Below are 20,958 nucleotides of genomic sequence, written 5' to 3'. Positions count from 1 at the left end.
AAGTTCAAGCCAGATATAAGGAAGAAGTTCTTTACTGTGAGGGTGGTGAGGCACTGGAATAGGCTGCCCAAAGAAGTGGTGAATGCTCAGTCTCTGGCAGCTTTTAAAGCCAGGTGGGACAGAGCCTTGGGTGACATGGTTTAATGCGAGGTGTCCCTGCCTATGGCAGGGGCATTGGAACTAGATGATTTTAAAGTCCCTTCCAACCCAAACCATTCTATGATTCTATTCTGTGAATGGTGTGGTGATAAAAGTTGTCTGTACTATGAAATATAAAATAAAGCCTTTCCACCAGCAATGCCTTATTAGATTTGTGCATCAGAGACAAAAAAGCTACAGTAAACGACCATGCCTGCAAAATCAGTATATTAATTTGCAAACATTCAGAAGACATGCATGCTTATCCCAAAGCCAGCATGGCCCTTAATTAAGCATACAGCAGCAAGTATGGATTCCAGACAAGCAGTGACACGCACACTTACAGCTTACCACTTGTAATCTTGCCTTAGATCATGCCAATCACATGGAGCATCTTTTGTGCCCTACATTTGTGCCATGTTTACAAGGAAGTAGTCTTTTTCCAAGACTGAGACTTCTCGAAGTACTGTTTTACAGCTTTTGTTTTTCATATTGTAACCATGATAACAGATGTTGTTCTCAGGCAAGGCCACATGAGGCAGGTTAATAATAAATGAATACCTGAATGCATCTTGACTCCCTGAACATTACTCTGTTTTATTACTGGAGTGACTAGTGAACATACAGATGCAACACGTTGAAGTTCTCCCACCTTCATGAAGAATCTTTGCACTCAGGGTTTGAGTTGTTCAAAGCATTTTTTCAAGCACTGCTATGTGGAAGATGACCAAATCCCAAGGGACAGTAAATAATACTGTAGAAGATATCTAAAAGTAAAATTTACTGGAAAATTCCCTTCCAACCCCTGTAGCAGTTTCTCTTGGCTATGTTGATTTGTGTACGATTTTCTTATTACTTTTTCAATCACGGGGGAATGCAAAATGAGACATTTAACAGACACATGCACTTATCAAAAAATAAACATATCACCAGTTTGTTGGAATATGTTGCAGTATGTACCCGACAGCAGAGATAAGGGCAAACCTTGGCCCACAGATCACAGGATAGCTCAACAAACTGTTACTTTGTACCTTATCTGCCTTAGGTACCCAGGCATAGTCCCTCAGCTTCAAGCCAGCTTCCCAGCTTTTCAACCATTACAGAGCACAAGAGCAGTACAGGCTTGAGGAGCAGCTCCCTCCAGTCAACACCTCTCCCCTCTCCCCCAACCCCTCTTTAAGAGTCAGTCTAATTACAGTTCTTTGAGGGCTGATGTGACAATAGGAGAGGAGGTACAAGAGTTTAGATGTCTACAGATGTATTATATACACACTCTTGTGTACAGGATACCAGTCTAGATCCTACTCAAAAAACGGGCAGAATCCAGTGAAAATTATAAAAGATGGGAAAAAAATGTCCTTTCTGATGCATCCCATCACTTGGAAAGTGATGATTATTGAGCTGCCAGCAGAGAACAGAGACCTCATCCCCCCCACACCAAACCTCAAGGGCTGACAAAGGGCAGTGACAAGTGCTACCAGCTTTCCTTTAAGCAGAATCCGAGAGAAGCATTTTATGCTTCCATAGAATCATAGAATCATAGAATAGTTAGGGTTGGAAAGGACCTTAAGATCCCCTAAGGAAAAGGCACCAGGGCAGGAACAGAGATTTTTCTGCAGGCACAGAAGCCTCTTTTTGAAACATGCAGAGGAAACGCCAGGTTCAGGGTTGCCAAGTACCTGATTTCAGGGTTCATTCTGTTACTGCATATAAATTTCTCTGGTGTGTGTTTGGCACAACATGTTATCCTAGACTGATCATATGTTCACAGATTGTGGAGAGTGTGTGAAAGCCTTTTTTGCTGTAGTTATTGGGCGAAGTCACGTCTGTTACCTGGTACTCATGCAGAGAAATCTGTAATCTGGGAACAGATGGTCTGAGAAAGAGAGAGGGAGAGACGCTGTCTGGAAGACTGCAGAGTTTTTGCTCAGAGGAGATGAAAGAGGAATGAACAAACCCACCACAGCATGACAAAAACATGAAAATACAGGAGAATGTTAGTCCTGAAGGTCATTCCTTTAAAATTCACCAACTGTCTATGCACCATATGTGCAGATCAACACACCAAAAAGAGCCCACCACCCTGTTGCACAGAGAGGGAGGTAACTTAGGCAGCCAAAACTTGCGGCATTGTAGACTTACCATTTAGAAAAGTGACACACTCCATAGCCTAAGCACAGCATCTGAAAAGAATCTGAACAAATATATTGCAACTTCTGCTCTGGATTTTTAACAAAATTTGATAGCAATAACCCGGAACAGAAAAAAATCACATCCTGGTCTTCAAGCACTGCCTTTGTAGGATATGCTGGGACCCGAGACTTTTTCAGCAACCTATGAAATGCAGACCAAGCCTGGCTTTGGAGTCCTCAAACTGGTGATATCTTCCACCAGGACAAGCCCATCCTTCCCAGTTACGTGAAACTGGCTACCCTTACCAAAATGCAAGCATTGTGTTATTCCAAATAAAATTAATTCGGATCTAACCTACCATAAAGTCTTATTCAGTCTTCTTGACAGTGGGAATTTTGGTAATCAACAGCCTAACCAAAGCTACAGGGTGTTGCCCTGCTCACATGAGCACCCACCTTACTGGCAGTAGCTCACAGAAGCAGCCAGCTTACTGGTAGGAGCTCACAGGAGCACAGCCAGCTAACACAGGTACAGATCACATTGTAGCTGTGACAGCACAAAAGTTGTCAACATCCAAAAAACCTAGCTGAGGATCCAGCACAGTCCTAAGGTAGCACTCCCAGTAATCCCTTTATGGCCTTGAATACACCCCTGTCATCATCCATGCCAGTTTAGTGCATCTTTACTCTGTCCCCACAGCTGCAACTGCACCTCATAACAGAGGAGGCATACCCTGAAAAATAAACATGCTTCTTGTGTTCAAGTGAAAACTAATGATCATCCCAAGCCTCATGTTCTCAAACAGAACCCTACATGAGAAAGCAGCATCACAGCAACAGCAGCAAGAGGTCTGGAGTGAGGTGCTGGTGCTGCCTGATGCAGCTGCAGGCCCCTGGCATGGCATGCTGCAGAGCAGATGGGGCTGGAGGAGCAGAAGGATCATTCAATCAACGCTTGGTTCCCAGAACCAAAGTGCCTATGTGTGACAGGTATTTAGGGAAAGCTGGACCTAGTAACAAAACCCCTCCAGCCCTGTGAATTACGCACTGCAGGAACTCTCAGCATGAACCTTCCTAAAAGCTTCTCACATTAAGCCTGCCTGCAGGAGCAGGAAAAGAGGAGAATCAAGACATTTCCCTCATGTCCATCACTGGATGAAATCAGTGGTATTGCCCTCATAGAAAACTGATTTGAAAAGATAATCAAGCCCTCATTGAAGAGGACGATTTCACCAGAAAGCTGAAGGGTTGCAATCTCACCAAATTATTGTCTGAATGAGACTGAATTTTCAGCCTTTTCAGCCTGCGGTTGAAAACTCTACTTGTAACACATCAGATGAAGCTGATTTTAAGAACACTCCAGTTTTTAGCTAGCACAAGATTTTACATTTGGGTGCTATCCAGTACTCCAGTTTCTCACAAGAAAGCCACATTGTCAGATACAGAGAAGCAATGCTGTATTATACTATTTATGCTTCCAGCAATGTGTCAGTCAATTTGCAGAGTTAATTTCCAAATAGGAGCAAATGAGTTTTTTACCTCTCAATAGAACACCGGAACATTAAAAGGTAAAATTCTTTTTCCCTCTGCTCTTTCTGCCCTGGTGAATGGCAGCAGAGGCAGGGCACAGTAACAAGATCCAGGATCAAACATGCTGCCAATGGAGTGAAAAAATCCATTCTTTGACAGTAACAAAGTGATCTATCAACCCTCGTGCCTAAGCTACTGAAGAAGACAACGTCCTTTTGGTCATTTTCAGTTATTAAAAGTAATTGCTTGGAGCCAAAGCTAGCTATGACACTCTGGAAAATTATGAAGTATCTTACAGGAGAAATTAAATACAATATCTCATTGTGCAATACAAAACAAAGGCTTCAACTACAGTTCTATGTCTTTGCCAAGTCAATTATATATACGGTGACCCTGCAAACATGAAAAAAGGGCAAATATTAACTTCAAGGCCAGACAAGCATCTCTGCTCTCCCTCCCACTGGTGTATTTTTACCCCTTTTTGAGACAGGATGAATTATAAAAGCTGTGATGCCCTTCTTTTCCTTCTCCATAGCTGTAGAAAGAGGGCTCTTGTCTTTATAGAACAAGTTTCCCAGTCTCTAGAAGTCTGGTTAGGATGCAGGGAAGGTTTTGTTATGCACAACCAGGTGGAACTGGACACAAGCAAGACAATTCTCTTGCAAGAAGCTTTGAACTCCACACACCATTGCTGAACATAGCACACAACAGAGTAAAAGCTACACTGGCTGTCTTTAACTGGGTGAATAGAGCTTCTGAAGCTTCAAGGGAGCTGCAGCTTTCAGAAGATGAGAAAATGACTATGAGTTTACACCTTGAGGGTATGCACATACATCTCCAATGGCTCCCACTATCTTCTAAACTCTTTAGGCCCTTAATTCAGAAAATTGGATGATGCTCACCTTCTACCTCCAAAGGGTTGGTGTCAGCAAACAGAAGCCACTCAGATTACAGAACTGTGTAGAGAAACTGTTGATTCAGAAGCACTGTAATGTTCTTGGTAATTTGCTGTTAATTAGGCAGTGGGATTACAGACATCTGCATATTGCATGCTGCACACAAATGAAACATAAAAAAACCCCTGGTTTTAAACAAAAAGATCAAAGAAGTAGAAAAGCCATCTTCAGCTAAAGCTGAACAGTGAGTCTCAATACATGGTAGGAGAGGAGCACATAACTGGGATCCAGGAAAAGACACTCAGGAATAAAGAACAAAAGGACCCCAAATTAATTCTGAGTACACTATCACATTTTGACAGATACTAGTGCCCCAGCCCAGGCTAAAGTTATGAAGTGGATAGGAAGTTGCCACTCAGGATATGGCAAGAGTCCTTAAAGACTTTGCAGGACAGTGAGGAAGGAAAACAGCCCTTCGCGTGTGTGTTTGGACTGCAGGCACAAACACAAGCACAGGCCAGGAAAAGGCCAGGCTAGGAATGGTGTCACTTGAGAAGAGCTTGTACTTGCCAGCAGAGTGGGCACAAACATAGGGCCAGTAGACAGCTCTGCTATAGAAGATGAATGTGCTATAAGCATGAAAGCAGATGGCATATGTACTACTTTTAAGTTGGATACTGATGCAAAAGCCAGCAGGTTTCAACTATGAGATAAAAAAGCACTAAGAGTAAACAAGTAAAATACAGTCTTTTTACAGATTATGTCTAAGGTGTATCTTCCATCAGAAAGGAAAGCTAAAAGCATCTCAGACCATGTTGTAATGCAGCTGAAACTTATTTTGGAAACAGCTAGGGAATTGAAAAAGGCATAAGAAGTCTGCCATAGGAACACAGAAGTTTAGTGAAAGCACAAGATTCAGCTGAAGGAGCCCAGGCCAAAGCAGGGCCTGCACAAGCTTATTTATCTGGAAACCATAGTGAGAACAACAAAATGAATGTCTTGCCCAGATTGTGACAGGGAGAAGAGACAACATTCTTTGTTGCTCCAAAAAACAAGGACAAAGGGGTTAAATTAAGAGGTAATAAAAGATCATCTTCCATCACCCAAAGCAAACAGATCATATACACCAAGTATTTATCTACATTTCTCATACTCAGTAGGTCAGCGAGCATCAGGCCCTAGGAGAACTGCAGAAGCAAGGTTTCAGGCAAGACTGGAAGTTTCATCACCCTACTGTAGGAGCTCTACTGAAGCAGGGAATGAGGAAACCCAGTTTCATAAAAAAGGGAAAGAGCAAAAGGTTTATGAGGGTCTGTATCTGAAAGCAACAAAAGCTAAGGGGATCTATTACCCATAAACTGTGCTATATGAAAAGCTGTATCAAAGCTACTTCTAAACTGCATAATCTTCACATGAGACTGAAAGGCCAGAAGGGGTTTATTTTATGTCACACCTCGCAACAGTTTCTCCTGACACAAATACAGTCGAAGTAAGCCTGAGAGAGACTGGGAGAGGAAGAAGTTAGAGGCCCTGGTATTCTGCCTGCCCTAATATCCTTTTTCTGCAATGAAGCTCTTTTTTACCATTGTGTCCTCAAGCGTTGGAACCAGACAATGCATGGTGTATCTGAAGTTGCTTTGATTAAACTTAGTTATATCGAGTGCCTAGCCTTTCACTCCTGCCACTGTCAGGGTACACAGATTACTCCTATGGAAATGCAGCAAACCCTGAGGTTCTTAGAAAACCATAATTCTCACACCCAAATTTTCTGATGTGCAAGCAACAGAAACATGATTGTTCTGAGGGTAAACAGTATCACTGCAAAACACGGTGCACATGCAGATGTTGAAGGAATACAATAACCATCAGTTTCCTAGTACTTTCACAACCCTTAAGCTGTACAACAAAATAATTCCAGGTCTCTTTAATATCTTAATAGATCACACTGGGAAACCTCTAAGGTGCTGTATGATTTTGTATGCAAGTGCAACTTTGGTAGCAATTCCAATAGATATAATTGTGAACGTAACAGCAGACTCTAAAGCTCTTTACTGCTGGTGCCAGCCGGGCACACACACAAACACCCTGCAAGAACGTACACACTTGTTGAGCTCAATACTTGTTCATAAGAAGTTACTTGGCTCAGAGTATAATGCCAGCTCTTGGCAAGGTCCTACTGAGCCTGGAATCTGTAGAGGTTTCATTTATTGGTGCTGATGATAGGGATGAGTTAAATTACAGAAATTAAAATTGCTTTTAACATTATTCAAGGGGAATGTTTCCAAAGAGCCGACTGTTGCAAAAGCCGACAATGACGTCTCTTCCAAAACGTTTGCTATTTCAGAGAACTCCAAGCTGCCAATGTCTAAAGTGCAACAGTTTCATTAAAAGAACCTGTGTTTGGTATTGAGCAACCTCTGCAAACCCTAAACAGTCTGTTCTGACACATTTGGAAATTAACAGCAGAACCAAACTTCTGCCCAAGTCTCATTAGCGTATGTTTCCATTGAAGGCCACGCTAAATTAACCAACAAAGCAATATTTTCTTTCCTGCGCCCTCTTTATTTATATGCTAGGAGCTCCTTAGAGATCCAGTCAGGAAACAATTATTCTAAGTGCTGTACAAACACAGAACACAGAGACGATCCCATCCCAAAGAACAATTTTGGATATATCTCCAAGAAGAGTCAAAACAGAGAACATCATAAGCAAGCAGGTAATCATAGACTCTGGTCCTCAACAGTTACACACAGGTGAGTTAATGAGAAAGCCTTATGGCCAGCTGTTGGATTTCATGGGGTGCTTCAAGGTGTTTCAGACCTTTATGGAACAAGTCAAAGTCTACATTCTTTAGCTGTATTCATTCCATTTAAGTCAATATAACACAAAAGAGATTTAATTCTCCATGTCATTGTGGAACATCTTCAAGTATAAGTACATGTTTCAGTGACAGGAATTGCCTCATACTTAGTAAAAGTTGCCATTTGTAAAAGTATGAAAGAATAAGCATTATCTTAGACTTACTGATTTTACATACTCCCAAGAGGTGCCCAGAAGAATCTGTTATTCAGGTAAAATCTGTGTCTCCCCAGATTACAACTGTTCTTATCAAAAGTGCATGGTAACTGTTTTATGAAACATGCCAAGCTGATCATTATAATTTATTTAATATGTAGGATCTGAACTGCTCAAGAAGGTAGAGCAATCACGAACCCTCATTTAATTTTGTGGGATGACACATCAATAACAAATGCAAAATTAAGAACTGAGCTGAAATCTTTGGTGGTAATACTGAAGGAAAAATACGACTTACTTAAAAATAAAATTATAGTCATATGGAAAAGAGTGATTAAAGACAAATTATTCAACAGAGCAAGTGTGAATGTGCTCCTAACAGACAGGACAGTACACTTTCCTCAGCTCATGGGCACTCATTAAGAAGATGCTGTAGTACTTGTGGCCAGCAGGAACAGGCAGTGAAAACTCAGTTCTTGCTATGAATTCACAGCATGTTCCAGTTCTCGGCACTCCCTCTTCCCTCTCTGCTCCTGCCACATGGGACACGTGCTTCAGCATTTGCTTTCATCAAGTCCTTCCCAGGCTCCATACAAGAATCAACATAATGGAAAAAAAGAGATTTTACTGTCTTGCAAGTCATACATTTGAACTCACTCCACTCAGAGGGAGACACAGAGGTTTGGTTTTTCATTTTGTGTTGGTTTCTTCTTTCTTTTTCTTGAATACTAGGAGACAACAAAGCTTTGTGTCTTTTAGGACACTACTCTAAGTGCAAGCCAGTGCAGGGCAGCCAGGGAGAATGAGATGATACCCTACCTCTGCAGTCTTCGAAGTCACACCCCCTACTGACACGAACATGGTCAGTATTTTGTGTTACTATAAAGCCCCCTCCTCCTGATCAGATGTGGCACATTCTGCCTATGCAGATAACAAATTATTTCTAGCAGGAACAAACTGCAAAGCATCATACTTAGAATCAGAGAACAGTTAGGGTTGGAAAGGACCTTAAGATCATCTAGTTACAACTGCGCTGCCATGGTCAGGGACACCTCACACTAAACCGTGTCATTCCAGGCTCTGTTCAATTTGGCCTTGAACACTGCCAGGGATGGAGCATTCACAGCTTCTCTGGGCAACCCATTCCAGTACCTCACCACCCTAACAGTAAAGAATTTCTTCCTTACATCCACTCTAAACTTCCCATTTAAGTTTTGAGCCATGAACTTGCTCCTACTTTCTCAAGCTGATCAAGTACAAGTCCACTAACACTTCTCACCTCTTCACAACCTTTGGTGTCTGTAATTTCCCCAGCCTTTCCATAGAGGTGGCCGATTTAAAACACCTACAACTTGACTAAGGACAAATCAGAAGGTTGGCACTCATAGGAGATTAGGGAGCTATTGCATGTAAAGGACGTTTAATATATGGTACAGTTTAAAGAACAAGCCATACAGAACAACTTTTGCTCAACAGCCTTTTAAGGACTAGGACCTATGTACGCACATTAGAGGCACATGTGTTCTCATCAAACTTGTCCAAGCCAGAACATGTCCTGCAAAAGAGACTATTGCACCTGTTGTAGCTGAGCATGGAGGTGTTGTTTGAACCTGCTGTTAGTTTTCTTTACTCTTGTTTCATTAACTTATCTTGAGCATTTAGAGTACTGTACTTCTAACACTTTACCAGGATTCTTACTATCACAAAAAGCCAATTTTGGAAGAGCAGTTTTTTCTGCATGGAGACAATTAAAGTGAACTCTGCCGTGGTGCTGGGACTCACATACTGAGCTTGGATGTAAGAAACATAAGTTCAAGTCCCAGCTCTGCTAGTATCTAAGGACAAGTCACTAACAACCTTTCCTTGGCTAGTGGGAATATGCATTCTTCAGCATGGGTGAAACAGAACTATGTGTTTGCACAGGTCCTGATTCTCATAATTATAATAGTGCTGATTAACCCAAGCAAGCAGCAAGCATGCAAAAGGAGAACAGAATTTTTGCTACAAGCATGATTTCACTTGACTCTTCAAGAACAAAGCTTAGCTTTTCTTCAGGGGAATCAAATCTTCTGAAATCAGGTGTTTTTGCTTACCTGCTGAACTGCTCCCTGCAGGAGTATTGAGAAACTGTTTCTTCTACACCCAGCATAGCTCATCACTCACCCTGTTAAAAAGTGCATCATGGACATTGCTTCCATCTCTAAAGTCACACCTTACAATCTCCTATTACTGAGCAGTCCTAGCTTTTTCTGAGCTAAGGTTGTGGGGTTTTTTTCCTTTTATTTTTATTATAATTTATTGGTTTATTATTCTCATCCCCTTTCTGAAAGCTCTCAAAGGCACACTTTAAAATATTGGTGAATAGTTCTGCCTCTCTATGTCTCAGGACATAGAACAACACCTCCTAATCACAGTCAGAAAAGGTTGTCTCATGCTCAGTTGCCACCCTGTGTAGCAGCAGTGCAAGGGACTCCCAGCAGGGCTGATTTCACACGGCCTCTGAAAGCAGACACATATACAGCAACACATACAACAAAGTCGAGAGGCATATTGAAAAAGTTAATTTAGAACCCAATTAAATACATTAGAATTGTATTCTTTCCAGGCATATTTATATGACTTTTTTTGTATTTAGAAAATTGTCTAAAGCTTTTCTGATGTTAAAAAAGTCTTGTCAGACTACTAGATCAGCTACAAATATGTAGTTCATGTCTACACCCTTTACATCCCCATCAAAAGGTAGTGGGAATCCACTCCTGCTCAGAGGGGAGCTGGGAAAGACACTGGGTAATTCAGTCTCTAAGCACATGCAGCCCATGACATCTCTGCAGAGCATGCCAGCAAGCACAGCAGTTGTGAAAAGAGGTGTTTAACCCAAGTGATGTAACCTGCTACAGTTCACTTGGTGTCTTGCGGAGACTGTGGCTTCCATTCAAACCATTACAATCTCTATCCCAAATCCAATTGAGCCCAAAGAAAGAGCGGTTACAACAACTCAAATGGTGCCAGTATTGCACAGAAGGCTCCAACACGTTCTTTATTATGATTATTTTTATTTCTATAGCTGAGCAATGCCCGCTGCAGGAATACATGGAGAACCACCCTGATTTCATCCACACTACTGTCAATTAAGCAAATTGTCACTGCAGTATAAATTGGAATAATTGATAACTGTACTAACATGATAATAATTTCATACCCAGGTAGCACCTCAAGGCTCCAGCCAAGACTGAAACCCTGCTGGCTTGGCACTATACAGACATCATGAGGGATAATCCTTGCCCAGGCATGCTTACAAACAGACAAGACAGGCTACGTGTAATAGCGAAAACAAAACCACAAAGAATTAAATGTCTGGCCGAGGGTTACACCAGCTAGTCAGTAGCAAAGCCAAAAATAGGATCCAAGTTTCTTAGTCTACTAGATGTGGCAATGGGAACTATGTGGCCTGATTAGCCCAAAGTCTCTGGCAAGACCTGCTTAAAGTCCTTGGCTAATATTTAGGGACATTATTTGTACTCTGCTCTATTTTGTTTGCTGCCTTCTCTCAGAATAGAAACTTCTGTGGAGGAAACTGGAAAGATCTCCTTCACATGAATGGCGGCTGTGATGACTGCTACGGGATGAAGCAGATGAATAAGTAACTCCACCAAATCAACAAAAATAACTCTTTCTAATGCAAAGTAATCTCCCTCTCAATGTTCATAATAATTGTTAATTATCTATGCCAGGATGGAAGTTGCTGTATTTTTTATTGTATGCTGAAAACATATCTTGTTAAATGGAGGCTGTAATAGCCTCCAACATGAGATTTTATGTAAGTCAATATAGAGTTTTGAAAATAAGAGCCCGTATTTAGACCCAAAATTTCTTTTTTGGGTACTTGCTTGATTCCCAGGTGGCAGGGTGAGGAAATGACGGCCATGGGTAATGATCATAGGTTTTCCAACTTGACATTAGGCTCCCGGTTTAGAGCCCACCCACATCCATCTTGCTTGCGTTAAGGTTCTGTATGTGGAATTTCAAAAAGCACTCACCATAGAAGCATAGAATAGTGAGGGTTGGGAAGGACCATAAGATCATGCGGTTCCAGCCCCCCTGCCATGGGCAGGGACACCTCACTCTAAACCATGTCACTCAAGACTCCATCCAGCCTGGCCCTGAACACTGCCAGGGATGGAACATTCACAACATCTATCTAACTCTTCCTCCCTTGCCATTAGGCATCTGTTACGAGGTAGAATAAAACCAGCACTGAGTCCTGCTGCAATCTCAGCTCACCTGAACCAAGATCACCAAATGACACAGAAGCATCAAAAAGATCTCTATACCCACTACTTGAGGGCATATCAAATCTCACAGTCCCACTTTCAAACATAACACATATTATCCTAATTACTGAGAAGAGTTTATTTTATTAATAAACCTTTATTAATAATTTTATTAATTAATTTATATCAATTTATATTAATATGAATTAATTAATTTATATTAATTTATATTAATAAACGTTAATTATTAATTTTTTTATAAACCTTTATTTTATTAGTCAGTTGCTGGGGTGAGCAGCTCGAGAGAGGCCGCCTTCAACCCCGGAGCGGGGGGAGATCAGTGTCCAGGAGCCTCAGCTCTGAGCGGCCAGAGCCACTGAGGGAGCCTCAAGCCCTCGCCAGGCCTTGCCCAGGAGCCGGCAGCTCAGCTCATGTGAGCAGGGACTCACAGGGGGTGCCAGGAGCAGCGGACCCAGCCCCGAGTGGGTAAAAACCCTCCTCTAGGGGGCGCGAGCGACCAGGGCGTGGGGCGCCAGGGTGGGGAGCGCTCGCCTCAGGCTGAGGGCCCGGTCTGGGAGCAATGCCCTGGCTGCCCCGGCGGTGGCCGGGGTAGGCATCAGACAGGGCCGATGAGAGGGGAGGTTGCGGTGCAGAGCTCGGGGTGCAGAGAGTGCCTGCACTGGTCTGGTGAGGGGAAGGTGCAGAATGGGCAGGGCTGCACTCGGTGCTCCCTGGTGCAGGTCCTCCTCCTGCAGGTGGCTGAGCTGCGGGATGCTGTCAATAGGCTGCAAGATGTCAGGGAAGCTGAGAGGAAGCAGGACTGCTTGCTCCAGGCCCAAACAGTGCAGGGGCACAAGCATCCACTGTAGCTCATGGAGGAAAGAAGGAGGCCATTAACCCAGGAAGTTGGGAAACAGTAACAAAAAAAAAAAAAAACAAAACAACAAAAAAAGGAGGAAGAGGACAATTAAAAGCAAGGGGCTTCCTCCTAAATTTGATGTCCCCACCCAGAAATACTTTGCTGTTCTGCAGGGGCCTAATGAGGAAACACACTCGCTCCATGAACAACTGTCTGATGCACTGCTAAAGAAGATCACTACTGGTGCTGCCAGGAAAAAGCAGTGAGTCGTAGTAGTAGGGGAGTTTACTTTGAAAGGAACAGAGGCACCCATATGTTGGCCTGATGCAGTCTTAAGGGAGGTGTGTTGCTTACCAGGGCCTTGGATCAGGGATGTTGCAGAGAAGCTGCCTGCTCTAGTAAGTCCCACGGACTATTACCCACTTCTAGTGATACATGTGGGTGCTAGTGATAGACAGCAGCAGCCTGGAGAATATTAAGGACTATAGAGCCCTGGGAGAGGTGCGTAGGGGCTCTGGAGAACAGATCGTCTTTTCACCAATTCTCCACAATAAAGGGGAGGACCCTAAAAAGGCCAGGCAGATTTGCCAGGTTAATAAATACTTAGAACAGTGGTGCCATAGTCAGGGGTTTGGGTATTTATAACATGGGAATCAATTTAGTAGGCCAGGTCTACTGGGGGATGGTGGAGCTGGTCTGACAGCAAAGGGGAACAGTGGTTTTGATAGGAGGCTTGCCAGACTTGTCAAGGATGCTTCAAACTAGATGTGCTGGGGGAGAGGGGCATCATTCCATCCCAACACACCCATTCAGCTGCCAGCACCTGTAATAAATGCTTGGAGCAATTCCAGCCACTCCAGCCAATGAGCTGGCTTCATTTGGAGCTCGGCTCAGATGCCTCAATACAAACACCAGCAGCATGGGGAACAAACAAAAGGAATTAGAGATGTGTGCATGTTTACAGGGATATGATATAACAGGCATCACAGAAACATGGTGGGATGGCTCCTTTGACTGGAGTGTTGGAATGGAAAGTTACAGGCTCTTTAGAAAAGACAGTCCTGGCAGGCGGGGAGGGGGAGTTGTCCTTTATGTTAGGGATAGGCTGGAGTGTATGGAACTCTGTCTGGGGACAGGTGAGCAGTCAACAGAGATTTTGTGGGTCAGGGTTAAAGGGAGAACAGCAATGGGAGACATTACTGTGGGGATCTGTTACAGACCACCTGATCAAGAGGAACCTGTGGATGAAGAACTCTACAGACAAATAGGAAAAGCCTCACGCTCGCAGGCCCTTGTTCTCATGGGGGACTTCAACCACCCTGACATCTGTTGGGGCAACGGTATGGCCCGGCACAAGCAATCCAGGAGGTTCCCCAATTGTGTGGAAGACAACTTCCTTCTGCAAGCAATAAAGGAGCCAACGAGGAGAGGTGCCCTCTTGACCTCGTGCTCACCAACAGGGAAGGGCTGGTTGGAAATGTGACGCTCCAGGGCAGCCTTGGTTGTAGCGATCATGAGATGGTCAAGTTTGAGATCCTCAGGACAGTGAAGAGCATGCAGTAAGCTCACTGCCCTGGACTTCAAGAGAGCAGACTTTGGCCTCTTCAGGAACCTGCTTAGCAAGGTTCCATGGGATATAGCCCTAGAGGACAGGGGGCCCCAAGGCTGTTGGATGATATTCAAGGATGACCTGCTACAAGCTCAGGAGTCTTGCATCCCAACCAGAAGGAAGTGCAGCAGGAGGACCAGGAGACCTCCTTGGATGGATAAGGAGCTGCTGAGGAAACTTTGAAGGGAAAAAAGAGGCTTATAAAAGGTGGAAGCAAGGACAGGTGGCCTGGGAATGAATGTTGTCTGGGAACTTAGGGACTATGTTAAGGAAACTACAGCCCAGTTAGAATTAAACTTGCTAGGGATGTGAAAGGTAACAGGAAGGGATTTAATACTTACATTGCAAATAATTTGACTAGGGACAATGTGGGGCCTCTCCAGAAGGTATCAGGAGAATTGCCTACCCTGGATTTGGAAAATCATAGAATCATAGAATAGTTAGGGTTGAAAAGGACCTTAAGATCACCCAGTTCCAACCCCCCTATAAGGGGGCCTATAAGGATCCTGGAGAGGGACTCTTCATTAGGGACTGTAGTGATAGGACAAGGGGTAGTGGGTTAAAACTTAAACAGGGGAAGTTTAGTTTGGATATAAGGAAGAAATTCTTTACTGTAAGGGTGGTGAGGCTCTGGAATGGGTTGCCCAGAGAAGCTGTGAATGCTCCATCCTTGGTGGTGTTCAAGGCCAGGTTAAACAGAGCCTTGGGTGATATGGTTTAGTGTGAGGTGTGCCTGCTCATGGCAGGGGGGTTGGAACTAGATGATCTGAGGGTCCTTTTCAACCCTAACTATTCTATGATACTATGATTTTGTTTATGATTAATTTCTTGAATAAGCCCACATGTATTACATGGGAACTGGAAAATCAGCCCCCTTCCTCCTATGTTGTATTAAGTATGTTAAAAAAAACCTTATACATCATCTGGTTGCCAGTCATTTACGGTAAATGAGATTTGAATTCCAGACTTTGGAGTGCAGCCATTTAGGATATGCAGCTTTGCAAACTATTTTCCACAATGAACTCTCCAGTGATTTCAAGGTACCTTACATTAACCTAAAGCAATTTGTTAGTGCAAAACTCTCTAAACTACTGACATATCTGCTCAAAGAAACACATGATAAATCCAATGCTGGGATTATAGTCATTGTACTGTGGCGAGAACAGGATTTTTGAGAAGCTTTCCTGTTTGGATCAATCAGCATAGTTCCTCACAGTCCAAAACTGAAATCAAAATGCTTTCAAGAGAGATAGGTGCCAGCTCAATGCACAGCTTTTATGCAGTACAAGACTGATTTCAAGTAACATTAGTTGTTTGTGTGGAATAAGCCTACAAGCAATGTCAGGGAGCCTACCCAGTAAGAGGCCTAACAGAAGCTGATTTGCAGATTTGGGCCCTTGTAACTAGAAAGTATGAGTGTTATTTCTACAGTTGTATTTTTATAAACCAAAGCTACCATGTACCACATGTATCACAAGTCTACCTTTTGTAGACAGAGGCCCAGAAATACAGTTAGTCTGTAAAAATTCCACTGAGATTTGTGCAACCAAAATCTTGCTCCTTCCCAAAACAAAAGCTTACACTTGTTCAGATGATGCAAGGAATTAAAGTTACTGCAAATCAGCTGAACCATGGTAAATGTCTGGATGAGTTCACAGGCCCACTGCAAGTTTAATTCAATTTAACTTAGCCTGCTATTAAAGAGGGTTATCCAACATGAGTTACATTACCATACAGAAACAAACATCATAACCTGGATGATGCACAGTTATCTTGTGCAGCTGCATTACCTAAATGCATTTTTTAGTTCAACTTCTGATCCTGTGTTTATATGTAGGTGTCACATATTTACAGCAAGATGATAGAAGCCTGTAGACACGAACTGGAATTTTGTTTGAAATTCAAATCCAGAAATGCAAACAGATTCTATTGTAGCTTTAGCTCATATCTGATGTTTAATATCTCATACTTCTCACAAAGTGGAAGGCAATCCCCTTTTTAGTTGAGAGATCTTAAACGTATTTCCCTTTCTCATAAGCTATCTATTTTCTATTGCTATTTCTAATAGCACTCCCTTTGCTGACTAATGCACTCTGTGATGGTACTTTAGACAAAATCACTTATTCTACTCCTTTTAGAGGTTTCACTCACAGGGAAACATCCCTGTGTCTTTCAAAGTGGTTATAATTTACCTGTCAATGCCTGCATAACAAAAGGGGTCTAGTGTGCAGAACTCAAGACTGCAGTATAGTATGCACTTAGAAAGAACGTGTGAATCTACAGGCCTCAATGCACACGTTCACCATGCACAAGTTCTCATGCTATCAAAGACCCAAAAGAAGGCAGTAGCTGAAAACTGAGCCTTAAGATTGGCATTGCTAGCAATTCTCAACACAGCAGGGCAGGAGGTTCATAGGGTTTGTTGTATTAATAGAGAGCATGGCCATGCATGCTTGAAATTTTAGTGTTTTCCATATCTTGCCTAAGTCACTAGCTATGGAACAACTTTCTTCCTTTCTGGCATATCTGTTTACATAGGTCTTTGCCAGTCTAATCAAGGCTGCTTTGGCTTATTCTATAGCTGTGTGCTCTTCGATGGCTTCCTACTGAGGGGAAGGGTGAAGACATTATTAGAATATGCTTCAAAAGTTTCCTCCTCTCTCAGTGTCTGTTCTTCCGAAAAGGATGTCCTGCAGGTTAGGGCCTTTCTCATGTCTCTCAGAACCTGATTCTCCATGCAACTGGGAAGTGAAACATCACTGAAATCAATAGCATAGCAACATAAATGAGAGTCAAAATTAAATCTTGATATACCAGAACACATTCCTGCACATTAAGCATAAGTGAACAGCTGTTTGGGCTTGAAGGTAATATAACCCTACTGTGGGCCAGCTTCCACACATGGTCATAGAGAGGAGTTATGACTTATTTCTTGCTAGTACAGTTGCTGGGACCCTCACTCCAATGTCAGCATCAACACCACCAAAAAACTTCCAGCCTCTGAACTGAAATATTAAATCGTGAGACCTAAGGTGGAAAACCATCAAGCACTAGCTGTGGCTAAAACCTCAGAAATCAGTCCTTGACTTGAACACAAAACAAAGCACTGTACATTCATGCATTTTTTGTATGCAGTTAACATAACCCAACATAATGGGGTTAGCCCAATGCTTAGCCAAATTCTGCAGTCCTCCAGCTCCATAAATTATTTCTGAAACCAAAAGGAATTACTGTTTAGTAGCCATCCACTTAGCCCTGGTATGTGAGGGTGAAAGAGAGCAGTGTTTCCTCAGGACAGAAAACAAATGTAAGAAAATTACAGTAGATCATCTGAGGGACATCTGATCTCTAGATAGATGTTAAAAAATACTGGGAAGTATTATAGTGAGAATACTAGAAGTAAGAATGCCTCACTTGTCTTCACTAGATTTGCTCTTTCCCTGGTATCTGCAGACCACTATAAGCAGGGGAGAAAATAATTACTCCTCTCCACCTATCAGACTTGTCCTGATAAGACAAATATTTTGTGTGAATTGCTATTGCAGAACTCAACCATGCTATAATTAGCGGCTGTGAAGAATCAGCTCCACAGCTGTCAGCACATCCATCTCTATCTTCCAAAGGGTTCTGTGATATGACTTGGAAAAATACAGACACATAGGAATTCCAAGTAAGTTATTTCAGCTCAAAGGGAAATATTCATCTGATAAGAATACCGCAGTTGAGACCTTTGGAAAACTATGCCAGCAGTAGTAGTTGCAAATAGTATTTCAATGACCTCTCAAGACAAAGAATTTCCTCACTAGTGAAACCTAAGTTACTGGCTGGCTCATGTAAAAGTAGAGACTCAGGAAGCTCTGGACCCTTCTTATACTAAGACAGTACAGAAAACAGGGGGCATTGAACCAGGGCTTGGGTTCCCCAGCAGTCTCTGCAGGGAATAAGCTATAAGCCTGACAGGTGAACAGGCAGAAGGCAGTTCCAGAGGTTCCAGAAACCCTTAGCCTTTGGTCCAGTTAGATAAACCCATACAATATTTGCAACACAGCTCAGTCTTGCAGGCTCAGCAAATATGTGCTTTAAAATTTTGTGACTAATCCTGCACTATATTGTTCTTAGAGGCTACTTACAGTGTGTGTTAAATTCATCAGATTTACTCACATATCCCCAGACCTGGAAATAATTTGAACCTGCATTCAAATTTCATAAAGCCTCCAAGAATGGTGGAAACAAGCTATCTGAAAAGCAAATCAAATCAAAGCTTTGGAAAGTGACTTTAGAACCAAATTAGAGATTGAGCCAACTGTTATCTATCATACATTGTCCCCTCTGGATATTTGTTATGTTTCTAGATCACGTGAAATAGCTTTTTTAAGGAGCAGCATGTCTCACATGTAAATTATTCTTGCAGTTAACCCACTGCTAAACTAATGCAATTGAACAACAGCATGCAAAATTTATATATATATATATACACACATACATATATAAAACATAAAAATAAGTTAAATGGCATAAGAAAAAGTGATCAGAATGACTTGAGGTATTGAAAGAAGCCGTAAGATAGTGCTGGTAAAGGTGCAGTACTTTTGACTGAAGAGTCATATTCCAGCAGAAGTGTCAGTACAGTTTTTCCTTGCCAGCACAGTTTTCTCCTTGTCAGTGTACAAGAGTTTATTAGCTGTCATACAAGCTAAGTATAGCTATCTATAATACCCTGTAACATTTTCTGAAATATGAACAAACATGTTCATTTTAATAACATTCACTCCCTTCACAACACAATCATAATAAAATACCCACATTTTCACAACTCAGATTTAAGATCTGATTTTTCCATGGCTTCAGTATCAAGCTGTCATTTTACCTAGGCAATGTGGATGCAAAACCTCATGGGAAAGATTTCTAAACTTTGCCCAAGCAGAGATGGCTATGGGAACAGAAAAGTACTGGTCTAGATTTAAAACATGGGTTGAACTGAAAGTAGAGAGTACCACAGTTCTACTGTTGTGTCTCATTTCAACTTGGTTTGTATTGTCCAAGGAAATTCAGCTATACCACATGAAGAGACCCGAAAAAAAGGAGGAAACACAATCAAGGTTTTGTTACAAGGTCACTGTTTCCTTGTGATGACCACTTCTAGTAAATATGATCTATATGACTATACTATATTACACATTACCAAAGATAAATAATCTTGAAAGACTTAAAAAAAAATAGTTCTGTTCAGCAATATCTTGACTGAAGTGTTCAGAAATGTAAGTTTGTCAGTCACTGACCTCAGTAGGAGTAATCTGCATGTGATATATTTTGCCTTCAGCAACATGGGCTCCAGATGCAGTTGTTTTAAAAGCAAATAGTATGAAACATCTAAAGCAGCTGTCAACAATAACTATTGCACTTTCTTCCATTGACACTAGCAGGAGTTCTGCATTGACTAAAATCTACAGTCTTATACAGTTTTAGGCAAAAATGTTGTATAATATTTTTCTAAATCATGGACAACATTGTGATCAGGGGCAACAGAAATATCAGGGCATGACGGCTACAATAGCATTATCATTGTTCATGTCCAGCAAATGAGGCATCCTGATGCAGTTTGATAAACATAGGTATGTGCTTTAAATAGCTTGAATAAGATCGCACTCAAATCTATTCAATTCTAAACTAAAATCCCAGTGAGCATCACCTAAGACAGACAAAGGAAAAAGGAATAAAATCTATCCCTGTCAGCATTTCTACATGTTCTAATTCACTGTAATTTTTAAAACTTAATAAAAATCGCTAGTAAACATTCATGAGGTTGCCTAAACTCTGCTAGAACAGAGGAAGATTAGTACAAATTGGAGAGTCTTACTAATAGATGGATGAAATTATTGTTCCATCAACAGTGTTAATTTTTCAGATTTTATAGCTCAATTAATTTGACTAAGCTGTGAAAAGTAGAAAAGTGACATGGTTAAAGTTTTATGGATGGATACTTTTTGTGTCTTTAGTACTTTTAATTATTTTAATGTGTGAGCTCACTGCCACCTCACAGTATTTGAATGACAATTACTGCTTTGCAAAAAACCTTTTTAAAAGAAATATTGCCATAATCTTTTTCACTCAAAATGAGTACAGCAAAATATCCAAATATCCAGCACAAAGTGTTTATTATGTTAACCAAACTAATTGAAACATTAAATCACTAAACTGTCATTTAACTGAAGCTATGGATAACCTGGACCAGTTCTGACATTCTCCAACCTGTTAATGCATTTTAAAAAAGCCCTGCCCTGAGTCACAGGAAGGTTTTCAAAATACCTGCATAGCTTTTCCACCCTGTGCTGATCATCATCATTAACTACTAATAGACAATAATGTAAGCTGTTGTAGCACATTATAAGACCAGGCTGCACTGTCATAACCACTGCAAAAATTAACAAAATCTTTTTCCAAGGGCCTCAGTATTAGTTTTCCCCATGATAATTTCTAGGTGATGGTGAGACATGTAATACCAGATATA

The sequence above is a fragment of the Melopsittacus undulatus genome, chromosome 6 (genome assembly GCF_012275295.1).
Source record: "Melopsittacus undulatus isolate bMelUnd1 chromosome 6, bMelUnd1.mat.Z, whole genome shotgun sequence".
NCBI classification, from domain to species: domain Eukaryota; kingdom Metazoa; phylum Chordata; class Aves; order Psittaciformes; family Psittaculidae; genus Melopsittacus; species Melopsittacus undulatus.
Note: the sequence above shows the minus strand (reverse complement) of the source record.